Source organism: Pinus tabuliformis, chromosome 4_2, assembly GCF_031772625.1.
Source record: "Pinus tabuliformis cultivar Carrire ecotype Pingquan chromosome 4_2, CPIR1, whole genome shotgun sequence".
NCBI lineage: Eukaryota > Viridiplantae > Streptophyta > Pinopsida > Pinales > Pinaceae > Pinus > Pinus tabuliformis.
In genome coordinates, this window is record NC_142304.1 from 231,318,390 (window position 1) to 231,342,212 (window position 23,823).

Below are 23,823 nucleotides of genomic sequence, written 5' to 3' on the forward strand. Positions count from 1 at the left end.
ACAACAAAATTTTTATTGACTTCATCATAGAGATGGTATGCTTTAGAGGTGTTTGAATACCCCAATAAGATACACTTATGACTTCTTGCACCAATTTTGTTTCTATGTAACTTTTGTATCAAGGCATAACAGGTGGAACCAAAGACCCTGAGATGCTTTATCGAAGGAACATGCCCATACCACATTTCATATAGAGTCTTGTTTCTAATAGCATTAGATGGACATCTATTATTTATATATGCAGCACATAGAATATCATCAACCCAAAACATTATTTTTACATTTTTTAAGAAGAGAATGGAGCATACCATATTTAAAATTATCCTATTCATTCTTTCAGCTACACCATTCTGTTGGGGATTATAAGGCAAAGTTGTTTGATGTTTGATCCCATGTTGGTGAAGATAGTTTTCAAATTCATTTGATGTGTATTCTTTTCCATTATCAGTGCGAATAGACCCAATATGAGATTGTGCATCATTTTCAATCCATTTATGAGAGTTCTTGAATGTTTGAAAAGCATCAGATTTGTTCTTCAATAAATAAACCCAACACATTCTGTTGTAGTCATCAATAAATGTCATTATATATTTATTTCCATTTGCAGATGGAACAAGCATTGGACCACATAAATATGAATGAATGAGTTCAGGTTTTCCATGTGCTCTTTAATGTGAATCATGAAAACACTGTTTTCTATTCTTTCTTAGAATGCAAGCATCTCATTGCTTAAATTTCCTAGGAATTGTAGGCAAACCAGAAACACCATTTTTTTTCAACAAATGGAGGTTGTCATAGTTCAAATGTCCAATCTAGCATGCCATAATAGACTTTGTGAAAGTGTACCTTCTTCATAATGAGAATTGTATGAGAAATGTTGTGCACGAGAAAAGCTACCATGCAGCTTGAGAAACCTTCTTTCTTCTATTCTGCTCATGACAAGTGAGTGGTCAAATGCTCTTCTCACCTCAAGCTTGCCATCAAACATACGAATGGAGTGACCTTACTAGCGAATGTGGACCAAGGACAACAAGTTTCTCCTCAGTTGTGGGAGATACAGAACATGATCCAAAAGAAAGTCTGGAAGACTAGGCAATTTAAGCCTGATTGTGCCAAGCCATGATGGCTTTTTTTTTATTGGTATGCAAAGTATACTGCTCCATCAACATTTTCAGTAAATTATTCAAAACAATCTTTTCTATGAGTCATGTGGCAAGTTTCTCCTAAATCAAGGAACCAATCATTTTTCCAAGAAGCAAGTGAAGCATTAAATAAATCTTCATTTACTACAATATTACATTGCGCCACAACATAGTGAGCGGTTTCAAGTGCTTTACCTTTGTCTATGTCATTATTTTTACCTTTATGTTGCTTTCTTTGCTACTCAATTTTGTCCGATGGTAACTTGAATTTAGAGGCATCATGTGATCCATTTCTTTTGCAACATATGTAGTGCAAATCTGACTTTTCTCCTTGAGAGTGTTTGCCCCCGCCCCCCCCCCACCTCTGAAATATCGTCCTCTTCCTCTTCGACCGCCTCTTCCTCTGGAAGAATCTTGAGCAGGATTCTTTTCTTTATGAGCAATGCACATAGCCTTTTTAGAAGATTCAGCGGCTGTCTTCTTTCCAAAAGCTTTCTCTCTTTCAAGAAATTTTTTCACAAGAGAGTCAAAGGTAATATCTTTCAGATTTCCATTTGCTTGCAATGACTTAAGATAATTGCAGTAAGTGGGATAAAGTGCCTTGACAAAAGAGATAAGAGGAATATCCAATTCAACCTTAGTGGCTTTGATATCATGCATTATAGATTTTACTTCGGATGCAAGAGAAAAAGGATCATTATTTTGCAATTCAAGGGTGAAGAGTTTAATCATGAGTTGAACAACTTCAAGTGTAGAATGTGAGTCATAGAGTTCTTTCAGCTTTTGTAAGGCTTCGAAAGCAGTTGAAAATGGTGAAATATGGCGACTCACCACTTCACTTACAGATGCTGCAATTAATTCATAGGCTTTGTTGTTCTTATTTTCCGAAACAACGAGCTCTTTGTCTGAGGTAGGCTATTCTGGCTCTTTGTCTCCGCCTCCAATACACACTCCTTTCCACAACTCATTGAAAATGAGGGTGTGTTTTATCATCCGTGACCACTTAGGACAGTTCTCCTTCCCATTGAGAACTACTCCCAAAATATATATGATTAAATGCATACTGTAAAAAAAAAAATTGCTGGCAAAATGTGTAGAATGTTTAATATTGTGAAAGTGGTAGAGGACTGTGGTATGCTGGATTATACCATAGTTATATTAAAAAACGTAGCAATAACATTCAATGGACAATGCTCAATATAATAAAAATGGGAAGTGGAGGTGTATTAAAAAAAAATGGAAAGCGAAGGTGTGTGATACAATGCAGCATGGAGTGGTAAGTAACATAAGATGCAACACTACAATGACATCAAGCAATATATGTATAGGTGGTATATAATATAAAACCAAGCACTACAACAGGCCGAGGCTCATGTACTTCACCATGCAGGATTCATTCTCTCTGGTGGTCGTGGCTTCTACTCCGTTTGTAATGAAGGCATCATTTCCTTCTCTTCAGCACTTTGTGGTGGGGATGATTTTGTGGATGCGGGATTTGTTCTCTCGCTGGTTGATTGTCCTATTTGTTTTTGTTGTAAACTTCATCATTCTTGCCATATTTGCCAATTCTGCAGATCTTCCCTTGCCAAAAAGTTCTATTTAAATTTCATGCCCAATCATACCAATGACGAACCTCGGGAGTTGGACCAGCATCGCCATTGAGTAGACTTCAATGACTCAGCCCCTGAAGATAATGACTATGAAGTAATCGACAGCAGCAATGGAGAAACACAGTGACCTCTTTGTTGGAAGTGCAAAAACACACTGAGAAGTAGTGGCATGGAAACTAAACATCTATCAGGTAAATGGACTTGAGCATCGTCCAGATAGACTAGCTAGAGATTTTCGAGGTCGAAAAGCATGGAGTGCTTAAGTCCATATACCACCGAACTTAAACCTCACCAAGCCCAAGATCCACACTAACCTAACAGACAACAAAGAGAGAAAATGTGTAGAAACTATAACAAATAGGCATCAACGTTAAATCTAAGGTCTAATAAAATGCAGATTTGAAAAATGCATATAAGAGCGGTCACACACCAGTGTTTAGCGTTCACACCAGGTCCTTAGACAAAGGGCACAAACTTGACAGAGGGTGCAGATTTAAAAAAAATGTATGTGACACCCCCTGGAGCAGGCTTCAAGCAACCAGGTAGAATATAGGTAGGAAACTGACACTAGGAGTTACACAAAAACTAATTTCAGGAGCTGGCTCTGGCAGTAACTCCTAAAAAAAATTCATTGATTGCAGTTAGGTTGGTGTTTATTATATACATGAGGGAGAGATTTTTCATTTCATCTCTCAGTGACTATTCATATTCTCCATTATTTATTTACATCAATTTCAGTTATTCACCCAATCCTTATGATTAGGTTTCAACATTATCTAATAGTGATGATTATAGACTTCTCATGGCTTATGAAAATGATGATTTTTTGGATGTTTTAGAAGAGGAAAACTTTCATGAAGAAAACTCTAAACTCAAAATCTATTTAGAAGAAAAGAATATGATCATAGATACCTTGACATACCAACTTTCTGAAAAAGAAAACCACAATGAAAAACTAGAATGTGAAATTTTGGGTCTGAGAAGTGATCTTTAGAAAACAAAATCTTTCAATATTAGATTTGCTAAAGGATCATAAACTTTAGAAGGAGATACTGAAGAAGCATCTAAATCATAGAATCTGTCAACCTCCGCCAAAAGCTATCTTCATGCAGCAAAGACCAATGAAATGTATGACAATTGTCAACAAAGGCATCACCAGGTAAATCATACTCAATCTTCTCCAAGGATGAATATCAATAGAATCCACAACCAACCTCTCGGAAATCATACTCAATTTGCTCCAAAGATGAATATCAATAGAAACTATAATCAATAAGTAAATAGATTCGATAGTAGCAGAAACTTCTATAATGGGCGATGTTGTTCATGTCATAATTTTGGACACAAAGCTACTCAATTTATTTCTTACAAAACCATCATGACTAGAGAAGCACGAAATCAAAGGAATGTAACAGGGATCAAGAGAGGGTCCTATAATAACTTTTCTCCTCTTGGAAATGAAATAGAATTCTCAATTTGTAACAACTTTGCTCATGAAGAATCTGAATGCAGGAGAAAATTTCGGCAAACCCTCAAAAGGAGAAAACGCCATTAAATCCCAAGATATAGAGAAGGAAGAATCTCAAACAGAAATATGTGGTATAGCCTTGTAGGCAGAAGGACAAGAAAATCAGTGGTACATTGATAGTGGATGCTCCAAACATATGATAGGTGATAAAGAGAAACTTCACTCATATAATGCCTTAGAAAAGGAAAATAATGTCTCATTTGGAAATGACACTCAAGTTTTCATAAGAGGTAAAGGTTTTGTTTTCTTGAAAGAAAAGGTTAAAGCTAAAAATGTTATGTACGTAGATGGTTTAAAGCATAACCTGTTGAGTGGCAGTCAAATATGTGATCAAGGAAATGAAGTGGTGTTTCGATCAAACAGATGTGTTATTCGTGAGCTTGATATAGGAAAGATTGTGATGAAAGGCACAAGAACTCCAAACAACTTATACATACTCAATGGAGGACAACAACAATTCTATCTATGAAAAAATGATGAAAAATGGCTGTGGCATAGAAGATTGGGACATCTAAGCTTTTCTCATATAAGAAAAGAATGTAGACTCAAGGCTATTTGTGATCTTCTAGATATCAACATCCCACAAAATAGAATATGCAAACCATGTCAAGTCAATAAGAAAACCAGAGTTCACTTCATGGAAAAAGAAGGGTTAGCTAGTAAGCCTCTTGAACTTATCCATATTGACTTATGTGGACCAACAAGGAAAAAGTCACCTTGTGGAGAGGAATAATTTATTTTGTTCATTGATGATTTTTCTAGAATGTGTTGGATAGGCCTTCTAAAGCATAAATATGAAGCATTTGAAAAGTTACAAGCCTTTAAATCTTTGGTTGAAAATGAATCAGATCAAAAAATCAAATACCTCAGATCTGATCGAGGTGGGGAATTTATATCAGATGAATTCTTTGACTATTGTGAACAACATGGTATAAAAAGGGAATTCTCCACCCTAATAGCACCTCAAAAAAATGGTGTAGTTGAAAGGATGAATAGAACAGTTCAAGAAATGGCTCGAGCCATGTTAGATGAATCTGGAACTCCTCCAACCTTCTCGGGTGAAGATGCATTCATTGTCATGACTCTTCTCAATAAAGAATTTTTTTGGATAAATAGCACTCAAACTCCACATGATCTTTGGTATGGTAAGACTACTACTGTTAAATACTTTAAAGTTTTTGGAAGAAAATGTTTTATCAAAAGGACTAATGAAAAACTTGGTAAGTTTGAACCGAGAGCAGATGAAGGGATTCTTCTTAGTTATTCTTCCAGAGGTAAAGGATATAAATGTTATAATAAAATACTTGGGAAAATTGTTGAAAGCATTGATGTTGTAGTTGAGGAAGCATGTAGAAATACAAAACAAATAAAATCAATAGAAGATTATGACAATGAGGAAGTTGGGGATTACTTTTCCACATCAAATCAAAATTATACTGAAGAAAAAACCAATGAGGCACCAGAAGAATATATAAGTGTAGAATAAAAGACTACGTCTAGGTATGTTCAAAAAAATCATCAAGAAACTCAAGTTTTAGGAGAAAAGGAGGCTGGTGTACAGACAAGAAGAACTATTACAGGAACCTCAAGGTATCTAGCATTACTATCCTCCACCAAACCTCAAAAGGTAAATGAAGCATGCAAAGATGAATGTTGGGTCAAGGCCATGGATGTAGAACTCGAGAAAATTGAAAAGAATGACACTTGGGAATTAGTTCCTAGACCTCATGATAAGAATTTTATAGGAACTAGATGGATATTCAAGAACAAGCTAAATGAAAATGGAGAGGTCATTAGAAACAAGGCTAGACTTGTTTGTAAAGGGTATGCTCAACAAGAAGCTATATATTTTGAAGAAACTTTTGCACCTGTTGCCAGACTTGAATCCATAAGAATGTTTCTTGCACTTTCCAGTTTTCGGAAATTCAAAGTATACCAAATGGATGTAAAATAAGCCTTCCTTAATGGAGATTTAGAAGAAAAAGTTTATATTGAACAACCAGAAGGATTCATTCTTGGAAATGATGCAAAACATGCATGCAGACTCAAAAAGGCTCTCTATGGTCTAAAACAGGTTCCAAGGACTTGGTATTACCGCCTTGACAAATATCTACACCAACAAGGTTTTACAAAAGGTTCTGGAGATATCAATTTATATAAAAAGATTGAAAATGATAAATTGCTAATTATTATTGTTTATGTTGATGACATCATTTTTGGTAGAAATGAAGAATTCATGAGTCAGAATTTTTCTTCAGTAATGCAGCAAGAATTTGAAATGTCCTTTCTTGGTGAACTTACCTATTTTCTTGGTCTACAAGTTCAACAAACTAAAGATGGTAATTTTTTTTTCACAAACCAAATATCTCAAGCAGATCTTGAAAAGTACAGAATGTAAGATTCTAAACATGTAGGTACTCCAATGGTAACATGATGCAGTCTCAGCTCAAATGATGAATCAACAGCATTACATCAACCAACTTACAGATCCATAATTGGTAGTCTGCTTTATCTAACACGTGCCCGACCTAACATCATGCATGCAATAGGAATACTTGGAAGATTACAAGGAAATCCAAAGGAATCACACCTTCACATGGTAAAAAGAATCTTCAAATATCTTCAAGGAACTCAAGACTTTGGACTATGGTATCCTAGAGATGCAGATCTCACTCTTCATGCATATACAGATGCAGATTGGGTAGGAATTGTTGGTGATTGAAAAAGCACTAGTGATGGTGCATTCTCTATGGGTTCTAGGTTAGTGTCTTGGTTTAGCAAGAAACAAAGTCTAACTTCTTTATCTACAGCTGAAGCAGAATATGTGGTTGTTGCATCTTGTTGCACACAACTACTTTGGATGATGCACAATTTGCAAGACATTCAGACCACATGTACTCCACCCATCTCCATTCTATGTGATAATACAAGGGCCGTCAGTATTGCAAGGAATCCAGTCATGCACTCCAAGAAGAAGCACATACCCATCAAGTACCATTTTCTATGAGAACAAGTGCTTGAACAAAAGGTCAAATTGGAGTATGTCCCCCCCAAAGAACATGTTACTGATATATCCACTAAACCACTGCCCAGAGAAACATTTGAATATCTCAGACAAAATTTGGGAGTAGTTGTTGCCTCATCCTGCTGTTAAATCCAGTTTTTCAGACGAAGGTTATTATATGCAAGTTTCATGAAGTATAGTCACGTATACAGGCGATTTTCTGTGGCTAAAGGAGCGTATATGTTTTTCTATCAAGAAAAACAGTGGGTCAGACTCTAATATGTGTGCTCTCTCTGATGTTGATGATTACAGTCTAACGATATGCTTTGTTCATTAATTTTTATCTAACTGACAAAGATTCCTTGATTAATGACTTGTTAATAATTCACAGGTAGCACAAGTTAAAGGGGAGCATTAGCCTTCACGCGCATTTTGGACTGTTAGCATTATGGTTGCTAAGTCTAGCTATGGCTTCAAATATTTATACCATTTGTTGCTAAAGTCATGTAGAAGTTTAGGGTGTGATATGAATTCTCACACATTTGAATGAGTCCTATTGGAAAAATGATGTAATTTATATCCCTACTTTGCATGGGATGGATGATGTAATATTTATTGTATTTCTGTCATGTATAAAAATTTGGTATATCCCCAATTGGTTGGGTGGATGAGTCAAATTTGTTATATCCCCACGTGGCTGGGTGGATGAGTCAAATTTAGTATATCCCCACTTGGTTGGGTGGTTGAGTCAAATTTGGTATCCCCACTTAATTGGGAGATTGATGTATGTATGAGTCATTGGTGATAGGAAGATCAAGCTCACATAGTTGAGTTATAGAGTCATGTTATTCTTTTGGAAAATATTTTTATAGACTCTGCATGTGTTCAAGGGGAGCATGGATGGTTAGTCCATCACATCATATTAGAACATGCACAAAGAGGGAGTTTAATGAGGAAATTCAGCATGTGCCTAGGGGGAACATGATCATACTCAGTTGTTCAGATATGAAGAGTATCCTGGTTTTCCCTTTTCCCTTGATGTCAAAGGGGGCGAGAATTTTGGTGTTTCTTTTTATCTCCTACAGTTTCTACGACTTGCAGAAATCAACACCATCATGGTTGCCATCAAGTCCAAAGGGGGATATTGTTGGCATTATGATACAAGTGTTGTCCTTGATGGCAACTCACTCACATGTCAATCCAATTTTGGTAAAAGTCAGTTCACAATGCAACATGTTAACTTACAGATCAGACTCTAGATATTGAAGAAAGAGCATGGTTTAAGAGGTATAGGCTGGTTCACTTTGTCCAAGTGGTGTATACATGTGGGTTAACAGAATAGAAGAATCTTATGACATACACATGCACTCCCACAAAAGGCAAAGCACGTAGATGTTAAAAAGCATGGTTTTGGTACAAGGTATTTGGTCCAAGGTATCATTGGACCATGATATGACCAAAGGTATTTAGTCCGAGGTATTCGGTTCATGGTATTTTATCCAAGGTATTGGTCCCAAGTGGATTCGGTCCATGATATTGAGAAAGGCCAAAAACTATATAAAGAAGAGAGGGTCATAAGGCCAGATGTATAAGTGAATAAGATTCTAAGGAATACTTCTATCTGAAGTATATTTTATGTTGTAGAGTTATGTTTGGTACTAGATCTGAAATATTTGTGTGCACCTTGAGTTCAATATTGGATCAGGATCATGAGATATGAAAGGACTTATTCTTGAATTTTATGATATTGGTTGAGGCTAGATCTAATGTTTTGAGTCTGTTTTATTAGTTATCTATGATGATCTGGGTTTATTTGAAGTCTGGAATTGCAACAAAGTTCTGAGTCAATATTTGCAGATATATACGCAAGTTTGTTTCGACAAAGGGGCATATACACACAGGTTTTGTTATTTCAAGTAGTGCATACAAAAGAAAGGCTTGATGTTCAAAGCTGATTGATCTATCAGTGCAGTATTGTTTATTTATTGCTACTGTTATTTTACTCTTGTCTATCAATGAAGTCTTCTTAGATCTGAATGTAAATTTGAATGAATGTATAAGTAAGATGAAGTTTTTCTGTTGCCTACGTGTGTTAAGTTCTGTACATTGACAGTAGATGTTTAGTACACAGCCGATTGGTACATTTTATGATTCATAGATTTATGATTCAGAATATTTAAAGGTATATGTAGGTTCGGTTGAAGGAAGTAGCGTATACATGCAGGGTTTCTTTGTTGAAATAGCGTATAAAGTCAAAATGATGAATTTTTGAGGCTTTAGATGGTTTTGAATGTTGATATAGGTTTTTTGGTTCAAGAAGAGTGTTCTGATGACAATGATCTGATTGCTTCATATTAACTGCATGTAGGTTGATGAAGTTTGATTTTCTAATGGGTTATTGATGAGTCAAGGTCTTCATATGTCTTGATATGTGCTAGGAGCACCGAGTCTGAAAATTCATTAAACGTGGTCCCTTGTGGAATAGTGGAGTTTTTTGTAGGTCGACACCTACGTACTAGTAAACATATTGGCTAGTACAAGATCAGGGGGTTGTATCTCCCTTCCAGTAGAAGCTGGAGAATGAGAGAAGGTTGTTACCTTTTGCATGTAGAAGTCTGCGCACTGGTATGAGTTTGCACCAGTACAATATTGTAAAAGAAAATTCTTATTATTAAAAGAAGACAGAGACGACATCAGCAGGTGGTTTTCACCCACATTGGGTTTCCACCTTAAATCTTGGTGTTCATGTGTGTTTCTTTTGTGTGATGGTTTATTATGTTATTACTACACATGGTTACTATTTAATATTTAATAAAGTATTGATGCACTAATTAAAGATCAACATATGATGATTTCCTTAAGAACAATTATGTGCACACGCGAGTTACCTTCACTGAAGTAGCGTATTATGGAAATGAAAAATTATTGATTTGTAAATACTGATTCACCCCCCCCCCCCCCCCCCCCTAGTATTATTTCAAACAATAAGAATTGGAGTCATGTACTTGAACAAGACAATCATAGGTATTTTCAAAATGAGGACACTTATAGTGACAATAATAAAAGTAGTGAATCAACCAATGAAAGACCTACTGAGACATCACTACATAGATTCACAGAATCACAATGCATACATGATTTGCAAGGCAAGATTGTGAGATTATACCAGTTCAAGGACAACGTCCTCTTGGAATTTTCATGGACAAATATGTAGAATAAATGAAATTCCCAACATTGTTCCATGAATATCCATGTGACAATGACATTATATAAAGTTTTAGCTACCAAAAAATAATGCGATGGGAACTTTTGCAAGCTAACGGTTATTTTTCATATCATATAACAAGTTTTTTTCAAAACAATGTGAATAATAAATGAAAAGCCATTTCTTGCATATGGATCTTAATATATAAAGGACACCTATGAGAAGGGAAATTATTCACAAAATATGACAACTACAAAGAAAATTTAGAAAAGATATTCAAATCTGATATTAGATACATAGATTTCAAAAACATTTGCATCTCTCCCAATTACTTACAATAGATCAAAAGAAACATATTTTCATTGAGATGGAAATTAGGCCCTCGAACTTTCTTTTTTATGTTTACAAGTGCAAAGAATTTGTGGAAACCATTATTGAGTGCATTGCTTGACTTGTATAAAAGAAGAAAAATGAATAAACACAATAAAACATTGCAGGACAATGAGATTGATTCCATCATACAAAAATATATTATCACATGTACTCATTATTATAGTCATAGAATAAATTCCATGAAGCAATTGATATGTCATGATTCCACGTTCTTTGGAAAAATATCATATTACTCTTTTGTAATAGAATTCCAAAATAGGGGAAGTGAACATGAACACATATTGTTATGGATAGAAAATGCTCTGATATATGGAAATAATAGTAATACAGAAATTCAAAACTTTTTGGACAAATACATAACATGTGACACCGATGATTTGGATTCAGAACTTGCTAAAGTACACAAGAACTTCCATACAAAGGGTTGTAAAATGAAAAACACATCGAATTGTAGATACAATTTTCCTATGCCACCAATGAAAATGACAAAGATCATTGAACCAATTCATGTATTTGACAAAAAACTTGGCGAAAAAAAAGTTGTTTTTTGCATTGTTGTAGCAAACAAAATATGATATCTTAACAAGTTGCAAAGACTTCTTAATGGAAATGAGATTAATCGAAGATTAATATGTTTGACTAATTCAAACTTCAATAACATCGCCAACAATTTTCCTAAAATGAAAACCTTGACACATTTGTAACAATAGCTTTGCAATGTAAATGCCAAATTTGTGGAATGAAAATACAAATGCACAATTTTTCCTTAGTGCATATGTTGCAGCGTCATATTGTTGCTCATACATAAGAAATGTTGACACATATATGACAAATGCATTTATAAAAATATGCAAAGTACATGGAAAAACTGAAATCAATCTTATACAAATGATACATACACTTGGAAATACATTACTAAATATGCAACAAATGTTTGCACAACAAGTTGTTCATATATCACTTTCATTACCATTGACTTGCAATTCAAGAGAGTTCATTTTCATAAACACATCCCCACCAAATGAATAAACATTTGTGCTCAATCCAACGATTCTACTAAAATAGGAACCTGACAAGTCAGAAGATATAATTTGTCACTCTATTATTGATTACTACATAGAAAATCCAAATAATATTAAGCACATTTTCCTTGCATAATTTGTGCCAAAATATAAGAAAAATGACATGTGCATATAAAAGAGGAAAAACCAAATGAAATATGATTTGCTAAGTAAAAAAAATAGGTGAACTATGAAAACTTTGTAGAGAGAAACTACTGTTATATGTTCCATTTGAAGAAAGTGAGAACACTTTCAAACAAAAATTGACTACCTGGAAAATTTCATATACTTTCTATGAAAAGGCAATTCAGGTCAAAGAAGTTAAATTTAATTATAACATTAATCCTGCATGGGTTCTCTAGAAAGCACATTTGAAAAAATGGATATTTCTATGAATATTGATAATACGAAGACAAAAAAGAAGAAGAATTGGTATTCATTATGAAAATTACGACTTGCAAAAAGAGTTGCAAAGTTCACAATAATCAAATATGAAAAAACATTAATATTGGATTCCAAGTCATAGAAAATCTATTTTTTCTTGAAAATATAGTGTACTACAAAACTAGGAGAATGCTAAATAGAGAACAATAAGAAATTATTAAAGATATTGCATTGAAGAAAGAGAAAGACATGCACAAAATAATATATTCCTTATAGTTGGAGTAGCTATAGGAAAACACTTACAACAAAAGAAATATTCCAAAATATTATATGAATGTATGATACATATAATACGACTAACCCTCTAAAGCTGAAAAGATTGATATTATCATGTACAGGGAAAGTTGCATATAATCCAAGAGGAATAATGATTCACTCTGCATTGCTAATGTCTTTTACCAAATCTCAATTTATTCTACTTAGCAATGAAATGTTAGATACTTTATTAGAGTTATATCAAGAAATGCAACTTGTATTCATATATTAAGCCTCATTTATTTGAAGTCGATTTCTATATTCAATTGACAATTGTATTCGAAACATAAAACATATTCAAACAAAATACTTTGGAAATATTGACATGATATTTCATGGTCATCTTTACCAAATACAACCCATACAACATTCTCTAATCTTTCAACAACCTAAAGTTAATTTTAAACAAATAACATATGACTTCTGGAAAGAGAATGTAAAGTGTTATGAACTACGTACTACAATGTGTGAGGCAAATGAAAATTGTGTTGCTAGTTTGAACAACATGCACAATAATAGCCAAACAATTGATGACTTAGAATATATCAATACAAATTGCCGATGGCTTACACCTGATAGCCCTAAAGTCCCTTACCTATTTTGTGAAAACAAATCTTTTGTAATGCATAACAAACACATGTTATCTCTTATGGCTCAAAACATCATCATAATTCTTGTAATTGTGAAGATGAAGAAAACAATGGAAATGCACCTATTTATGAACATATAGCTTCTTTACCCTTGCGACCTTTATAAAATTAAACATGTAAGCTGAAATATATTCATGTAACTATGACTCAGAAGATGGGTTCGTATACGTTATTTATGGAATCATCAAATCATATGCTAAAATAGATAAGTTTGATGTTATATGGATTAAGTTTCATGATCCACATAGTGGACATCGACAAGCCAACAAGTTATCTTATCTCTATAGTACAAACATTTCAAAATATTGGACACCTATACTTCCGATATCATAACCAATATCTACAAAAGTAAAAACATGCTATTTAAAAAGTCAAAAATAATTCCCAATTCAACTTGCATGTGCGCATACAATACACAGGTCAAAAGGTTTAACACTAGAAAGTGTTTCATTTGACCCAACTTGTATATCAGTGGATGGATTGGTATACACAAACCTTTCACATGTAAGAAACACAGAATATTTGTATTTACTAAATGACCTTACAAATAACAGCTCTAAGGTCAAACAATAAGTTGAAACTTAAATGCACACTTACAAAATAATACAAAATGGATTCTAGAATATGATTACCAATCAATACGATTAGAATCTTCTATCTCAATAATTTCATTGATCACATGTAACATTAATGCACATCATATTGAATTACTATGGCACAATGTAGTTTGATAGCATTTCTCTCCAAGAAACATATATGAAAATATACAAAGAAAAAGAATGGTCTGCAAACTTCAATTTCATATTAAATGGTTTTAAACATGGAACTAAGATGCTAGTGAGAAAACATATTACAATATTGAAACATATATATTTTTAAGAATAAATTGTAGAAGCAATTTTAGCAAAAGTAATAGTTCATGGATTACAAATCACAATACTCAATAATTGTGCTCCACTGCATATAAATTTAATCAACATAGAAAATATAATTGAAAAAGCATTGTGAAATGTGATTTTGATTGAAACTATAATAATTCTATGTGAATTCAATATTGATATGTTACAAAGTAATGAGAAATAAAAACAATTAGAAAGGTATATGGACAATTACAATTTACATTTGTTGCTAGATAAAACAAAGCATGTAAAAGAAACACTCATTGATCATGTATGGTCAAATATAGCTAAGGAACAATATAGAGTTTTTATATTGGATACATATTAGTATGATCATGATGCAGTGTCTCTTGTACTTGATCTATAAAATAAAGATAAATCAATACACAAAGTACCTCTCTCTCTCTCTCTCTCTCACACACACACACATTATTCTCATGATGTTGAACCAAAGTATATTTTCTATCAAAGAGAAACATATGTAATTGCCAATTTTGCACAGGATAAAATAAAATACCATATATTACAATAAGGTTTGTAAATTGTGCACATAACTAAAGAAATACAAATTTGAAATATATATGTATATATATATTGTACACCATTCTATTAACATTTATTTTCATAATTAGATATATTTTTCAATGCAAATTGACACAAAAGAATCATCAATATTCAGGAAAAGGGAGAAAAAAAAACAAATATGGAAAATGGAATTAAAAAGTAAATGTTTTTTTCCTTATCTATTACAACTATAATTTTCTCTTGAAAAATTACTCTTTCACTTTTCCACTTTGCTTATTATTTCAACATATCTTATATTATTGTACATTTCATTATGTACATTGTTAACATCAAAGAAAACAATACTTGAAAATGATAAAGAAATCATAAGCAACACCAAAAAAGACTTTGAACAAAAATTTCAAAAAGGTATGTTCACTGCAATCATTAAGAAAATATATTATTTTAAACCAATAATATAGATATATGACAATGGTTGGCTCTTACATATACAATAAAAAAAATATTTATTTTTAAACCAATAATATAGATATATGACAATGGTTGGCTCTTACATATACAATAAAAAAATATTTAGCAAAAGTAAATAGTTATTATTGTTTATGTAAAGTTCGAAAGCCACTAAACAAAATGATATTGAATGCACTTGTATCTCACATATCAAATGTACAAATGCTAGAATTAGAAATGGTTAGGAAAGTGAAGAAATAATTGGCATGCAAACACGACATCCATCACAACAACAACAAATACATTAGTTAGGAACCGCACATTATCTATTTACTAGTTACATTCTCTTTTCATTACTTTTTAGAATTATACATGCTTCATCTTGGTTTCACACCATAATAATATAGGTAATAACATAAACAATAATTGTTATAGTTCAAGAGAAATAATGACACATACAAATAAAAATACCACCAACGATCATGAACAATCTAAAAGGTACATATTTAAATATTTAAACAATATAATTCATTTATTTTTTCAATAAATAAATAGAGCATATAAAATTTCTTTTGGATTCCCTTTTCTTTTATAAACAATTTATAAAGGCTAAAAATTACTACTCCAAACATAATAACAATAGAAGACTTGAATAGTTGTAGACCTGAAAAAGTCTTTATGGGTGATGTAATAGTCATATATAGTACGAATTTAGACAAATAAAATAGAACACAGCAAATATTTTGTGTTCACATGATATATCGATTTTTCCTGAACATCTCATTCAAAAACACGAGCAAAATATTTTAACTCACCATGGAATATCTATTACAAAATTCAAAGTATTATCAAAGACCAATTACAAATGTGGTGATTGTGATCAAATCATAGAACTTGAGGAGTCGAGAATTGTTGAAATAGTGTCACCAATCTACAAAGGTAACTATTTCATACCAAACACTATAATTAAACAATTCATAGAGAATAATGACCTGTATCAAGTCGGAATGATGGGTGTTGTTGTTACACTTGCTAAAAAAGTAGGATTGCAATATACTCTATATATAAAAGATGGTGATTCTAAAAATGACAAAGTAACGGTACTAATTTACATATTCAATTGCGCAAATTTTTAAATCATATTATGTATTCAATTACATTAAATAATTATTATAATGTCTTATCCAACAATTTCAACTGGAAAAAAATGAACACTTCTTCACATCGATGGAGAAATAATCGGAAAAATTCAAATTATCTCTTGTATTATTAGTAAAAGATGAATCAAAAGAAGGGATGTGTAGGCAAATGCCTTTCGGAGAAGACAATTTACATTCATAACTGTACTTAGAACCTATATAGTAGAAGAGCTGAAAAAAATCACTACCTCAACAAATGTTGTAAGTATAAACATATAAATTAGTTCATAAATCTTATATATGGATAGTTATTCTAAAATATTTTATACTATTAATATATTTCTTTTGTGTTATATGAATAGGTTGAAGGCATGATAATAATAGAAAATGGTTATTCAACGCTTGTTTTTGTTATTTGCAAATTTTGTGTAAGTGTATTTAAATTTATAGAAAATGTAATAATTAATTGTCTAAAATGCAATTAGAGATTTTCATTTGTATATGAACATTGTCTACATGTAATTATTCTAATGACTTCTAAAAAAACGTGTACTACACTATTAAAGAGCCTATACTTCACAATATACTTCCTAACATAAAACATATGTCATATGAAGCATATTTAGAAAAGAAACAAAAAATTATTTATATGTTTCATGGCCTTCGCATGCAGCATAGATTTAGTCTAAATGAAGATAATGTAACACTACATGTTGACTAGAATAAAAAGATACAATAAACAGTTTGAAATATTTTTACTAAATAACATCATAACATGTTACATGTTTTCAAATTGCTATTAATTTTACAATGCTTTTAACATAATCTCTCTTTTACAATGCTTTTAACTTTCTCTTTTAGAGGTCCTTCCACTATGCACTACATATGAACAAAAAAACTTTGATTGCGTAAGATTCCACTAAACACATGAAGAAGGAACATACACATAATGTATTTTAACTAGGCTTTGCTTCCCCTTTCCCACAAATTAACAAAAATATTATTTCATTTTCTCTTTCTTGAAAGACTTGAGATGTACGGACAATACCATGCAATACCATGTAACTGTACTTTGTAAATAGAACAAATGTTCACATAAGACTTACAATTAATTACAAGTTTTTGTTTTTTTGAAAATGTAAATTGTCATAGTTTCTTTTAGTCTTTCATAACTTCTTAAAATTATTCATATTAATTGAGAATTACCATGAACATAATTAAAACTAGAGTTGATCATCACAAAACATAGCCATGGCATTTTTCATAACTTCCTAAAATTATTCACATTATTTTTGAACTACCAAGAACATAATTAAAACTAGAGTTGACCCTCACAAAACATATCCATGGTTAACTATCACTGATCTCAATTGAATGTGACCATGATTGTCTATGGTTGATCATACATAATAGAAATTTCTCAACACTATGTATATGTGCATTGTACTAAATAACTTGTAATTCAAATCTGCATTATTGTGACAAAGATTTAGTTATATATACACCCAAATATCAATTGACTGTGACCGTAGTTAACTATAGTTATCATACGTATCGATGATATTTCCTTCTGCTCATTTTATATTTCCACTTGTTGCATGTCATGGGAAATTTGCCAAAACTATCTAATTTCGCATTGTAATAAACTATTTGTAACTAAAATGTATATCAATGTACATCCATCTCACACTTCATAATTGAATTACAAGATTTTGTAAAACATTGTCATATAAATATGAATAAAAAACTTATTTCTAAAACATTTTCATAAAATAATCGTTTTCTATTAGCTTGCACATATGAAAAATACATATTGATCTTTTCCATGCTATATTAATACCATTCTAAATATTCCATACTCTATATATATATATATATTCATGCTAACGCGTTTTATATCCAAATTTTGTAACAACATAATCCCCAATTTCAATGGCAGGGACTATGCTATATGTAACACTCGTTTCAACTATTCTTGTCATTTTGTTGGGATACTAGGAAGCTTTCTTGTTATTGTTTTTCACACTTATTCTAGGAACATGGTTATGGATCAAATGAGAACTTTACTGATTACCCATTTTTTTTCAGGGACCAAAAAGAATCACATGATTTTGAAAAGTGGTTATTTAGAATACACTTTTTCTTTATGTATAGTATGAACATTACTTTTTCTTTATGTATCAAGTATGAACATTTTCTTTTAAACGTTAGCTATTTTCATGTTGATTTTGAAAAGTGTTGATATATCAACCTATTTTTTAGAGGGCTTATTTTTTAGACTTCCGAATTTTTTATATCATAAACATTTTTTTAATGTTAGTAATTTTCATGTTGATTTTAAAAAGTGTTTATATAGGATCAACCCTTTTTATTTAGAAAACTTATTTTTAACACTTTAAATTTTATAATATATCAAGTGTGGATACTTTTTTTTTTAATGTTGGTGATTTTCATGTTAGTAATAAAGCATAAAAAAAATTAAAAAATATGACCCAAAAAAAATTAATATAAAAAAATATATTAAAAAAAAAAACTTTAAAAACTAAAAATTTATGAAAAAAAAACAAAACAAGTCAAAAATAAACAAAAGATATTATTATTAAAAAATAATATGAAGTGATAAAACATGAAAAAAGGTCAAAAAAAAAAAAATTAATATAAAAAAATTAATGGGTAAATATTATACATATATACTTATTTATTTAAAAACGGGAAAAAAAATTTTAAAATATTAAAACATGTTTTGGTCAAGTAAAAAAAACACAAATTCAAAATTAAAAATAAAAACACGAAAAAGGAAAAAAATTACAAAAATAAAAAAATTAGGATAAAATAATAAATAATTTAATTAAAATTTGGTCTAGAACGGCCTACGTCGATTCCCAAAACAAACCTGGCTTTGACGGGCCATAATATCTTTTTAAACATTATATATTAATAATCTATAGTATTGCTTAATAATATTGTTACACACCTTATTTACAAAATATAAATCAATATAATAAAATAAATTTTATATATATAATAAAATTATAATTCAATTTATTTTTATAATTTTTTAATTTTAATAATATAAAATACGTCATTAAATATTTCAATACCCGGAAAAGAAGGGACTATTTATCATATTTCCAAATATAATTAATTGGAAAGAGCTTTTGAAAGTTCCATGCTCGTTCTTATCGTTATGACGTACTTGTTCATAACTTTCGATTAATCTCCGCTGCCAGTTGCAGGAAGCCTTTTTCAACCAATTGCCTTCCTCCAGTCTTAACGGGGACCGATATTTTATATGATTTTTGGTTCGCTACGGGTCGGTTATGATGTTAGTGGGTGATGGCATGACATGATCTAATAAAAGAAGCTCGTGAGGCGGCTCTACGCGCAGTTGAATGCAGTGTTCACAGTCGAGAAAAAATGAATGAAAAAAAATTGATGGGATAGTTTAAAGTGGTAGAGGAAGAAGACTTGCGCTTGTTGTTATCCAAATAAGGGTGGCGTAAAGCCAACGGACAATATAGGTCAACTAGAAGCGACATATATAGCTCTTTTGGGGTCTCCTTTTTTTAGGAATCTTACAAGGCGAGCAGTTTCCGTTGAACAAGCAAAGCGATCGTTTTTATGCCGGCGGATAGCTGCCCCACATTCATCTTTCGTTACTCATTTTCATGTGATTGGAAGGATTTTAGTGATTATTGTACGAGTACTTGAGTGAAATATATTTACTTTGTTCCATTAGTGGATAAAGTATATTTAATTAGTAGATTGAACAGAATGTTTATCATATTTGTTTATATGACTTTCATTTAGTTGATGATACACATTGTGTAATTGGTGAGTGAAATAGTTTTGATTTGCAGTTCCGTCGAACAAGCCAGAGCGATCGCTTTTATGTCGGCGGATAGCTGCCCCACCTTCATCTTTTGTTACTCATTTTCATGTGATTGGAAGGATGTTAGTGATTATGGTACAAGTACTTAGTGAAATATATTTACTTTGTTCCATTAGCGGATAAAGTATATTTAATTAGTGGATTGATCAGAATGTTTATCATATTTGTTTATATGATGTTCATTTAGTTGACGATACACGTTGTGTAATTGGTGAGTGAAATAGTTTTGATTTGCAGATGGAACCAAACATTTTATAGGGAGCTTATATGATTATCCAAATTGTGGGCATTTTGTATTATTTTATTTTAAAACAGAAAGAATATTAAGATTTTGTGTATTAAATATAATTTTATAAATATTTATATGGATGGTTGAGAATATTAAAATTATATATATTAAAATAAGTTTATAAATATTTATATGGATGAGCATGTAATATCATTTTTATGATTTTAATTTAATTATCAATAATTATTACTCGAATGGTAGATATTTAACTTTCACATAATATTTAAAAATACTTTTATTAAATTGATATTTATCTTCAAATTAGGTATGTCTTATCTTCAAAGTAGTTATTCCATTTCTATCCTTTTAATTGAATTGAGAAATTGAAAAAATGCCATATTAACCAGTGTCATAGAAAATGCATTGTGGTATTTTAGGAATGTGGTATTGATAGGCCGTCGTATTAACCCATGGTATTGTAACAAAACCTATTTACAAATTAACAATCTCCCCAGTAAAGTGGAGGTTGAATTTCCAAGGTTAAGAAGTTTGTTACCCGTTTTTTAAATGTATATATGTTTAACTTATATATTAATCCATTCCATAATAATAATAATTTAGTTAATTATGTGGAGATCTATTTTGGAGCAGGACTTCCACAATTTTAATTTAATTATCTAATTATTAAGTGGATGTTAAGGATATAATCTCTTTGGACTATTCTAATATATCCTTGAGTGAATTCAGAAATAAAAGGTTCACATTTATATGGTTGCTCTAGTTATGTATATCTAATATTTCTATAAACCACAAAAAAAACTTATCAATTATTATAATATTTATTAAATATTTGTTATTTACCATCTATATATGTCTATATCATATCATGTCAAACTATATGAATATATATGTTTCCCTAAAGTAAGTTTGATGTAGAGAAGAAGTTTGATGTAGAGAAGTTAAAAAAGGAAAAGATAAACTTTATGGCGAGTTAGTAACAAGTTGGTGTAATATACTCCTACTAATTAAGCCTTATCACAATTAGTAAAACATGTCCCTTGAAATAAGTTTTTGCAACGGTTGCAGATATATAATTTCCAATAATTTGTATCATTGTATTTTTTTAATACTTTTTTATGAGGCAGAAGCATTTAATGGTGCTATTAAATTTTTTGACTAATCAAGATTATACTTATAAGCTTCTCTACTTTGATATAAGGCTTCTACAATTTTAATTTAATTATCCATTATTATTAGGTGAATTGTATGGATTTAACATTCAAGGAATATTCTAAAATATTCTTAGTAGTATTCTCAAATCAAAACTAAATGTGCCCTTCATATTTCTTTTTAATTAAGTTGATTGATTAAAAAATTGTTATATTCAAAAAGTAATTGTGTCCTTCATTTTTTTGAATTAAATTGATTGATTAAGAAAACGAAATACGTTATGGCCTTTTGAGCATATGATATTAGGGCATAGTATTGTAACAAAGTATATTTACAAGTTAAATATCTCTGAATGAATATCCATATATGTTTAATTTATATATTATTATTTTTTATAATTAATAACAATAATTTAAAATAGATTTTAGTTAATTAATTAATATGATCTTTTTTAATCTTCACAATGTATCATGAAGTAAGTCTTTTGATAAGTTCTGATTATTATCATTAGAAATTATAAGGTGCTGAACTAAGAATGATGTATTTTAGAAATCAAATGGGAAGTGAATACAATAGCTATATGTATGAGAATTGGAACTATGGAAAATGGAAAATCTATTATATAGAAAAATGTAAATTTACATCTATTGTGAGTAGTAATGAATTGTTTTGCAATCAAGGTGAAATGAATCACTTAGAATTAACACTCACAATAGAAAATTGGTAGATTCATTTTGTTTGTTGGATTGGCTTACAATAGAAAACTAGTAGATTCGTTTTGTTTGTTGGATTGACTTTTTGAGATATCTTCTCAACATTAATCTCTAGTTTGGAATCTGTTGGATCTCATAAGAACTATATATGTGGGATGTATTTTTATTTTTTATGCAATATACAAATATTGTTTTGTGTGTTATTTGTGTACTATTATTTCTCTTCAAATTTCTTATTTAGTATCAAATCTTGTTCTATCTTAATTCCCCTATGTGAAGGTGAGGAAGATGTGAGAGGCATGAGAGATACTCCTAAGTACATATGTAAAATTAGAGTAGCATTGTGTTTTTGTTGTGTGTATGATTGCGTGTGGGGTTTGCTGAAGGTCATGGATCCAAATTGGGATAAAGCACTAGTGTTCATCTTGTGTGTGGAAGGGTTGGTGCTATTTCAAGCTGTTGTTGAGAAAATTCGAAAGGGTTCTTCGTACATGGTTCCTCTCTTATATTTCTTGGGCATCAGATCTATGTTTGGAGTACATTGAGGTCTATTGAGAGCCTGCACTAGTCCATTATCGGATCATAGTTATTATGGGAGAGCTTTCCCTTGGTGGATCATCTAGAGTTTTGGAAGATAATCGTCTATCAAATCTAGAACTCACCCATGGAAATCCTTGTAGCCTTATACTCAATCCTTTCTTCTCCATGGCGATCGCTAGTGGGAAGAATTAAATAATTTGAATAATATTGTGAGAGACCATACTCAATAGGATGTAATTTGTCTAGAGGATAAGAAAATATCTGGAAGGGAGGGAGGAGGCATTCCTGTTGGCAAAGGCTCTATTTTTCCTTAGAGTTATTCTTATGGTGGCTTCACTGAACTCAAGTGTTATGGTATATGGGAAAGTATTTTTTAATTAGGGGTGTCGATGGGCTTCATGACCACCTCATTGTATATGTCAAAGTTAGAAGTGGCCAACGAGTTGAGTGTTGAAACAATCTGCATAATCAGTTTGTAAGAGTCAAGCCATGTTACAGTCGTCTCCTACATCTATTGGAATAGACTAGTGTTTGGAGACCACGTGGATCTATGCTTTGTGGTTCCAAGTTATGATAATGGTCTTATGTGAATATGGAGCTCAAAGAATGGTGCTAGCATTGAAACGTGTGAATTTTGATAGTGGAAATACTTTGTCAATGTTTAGCCAAATGTGAAATGACTTATGGTTTAAATTTATATGGAGTTTTTATAATATACATATTAAGTGTGGTCAACATAATATGGGAGTGCGAGCATGCTAGAATTGACCACTCTAACAATTTCCTCGTGAATAAGAGAACTTCCAAGATAAATATTGAACCAAATGAAACATTGAGACACCTATGTATGAACAACCATGGAGGGATGAGGAGACTTGTTTTTGGTCATATGACAATGAATAGTTTCATGATTATTTGTTTTTTTGTTGTGATATTTGTTAGCTAAGTATTTTTTCTTCCTATTTTAATTCTAT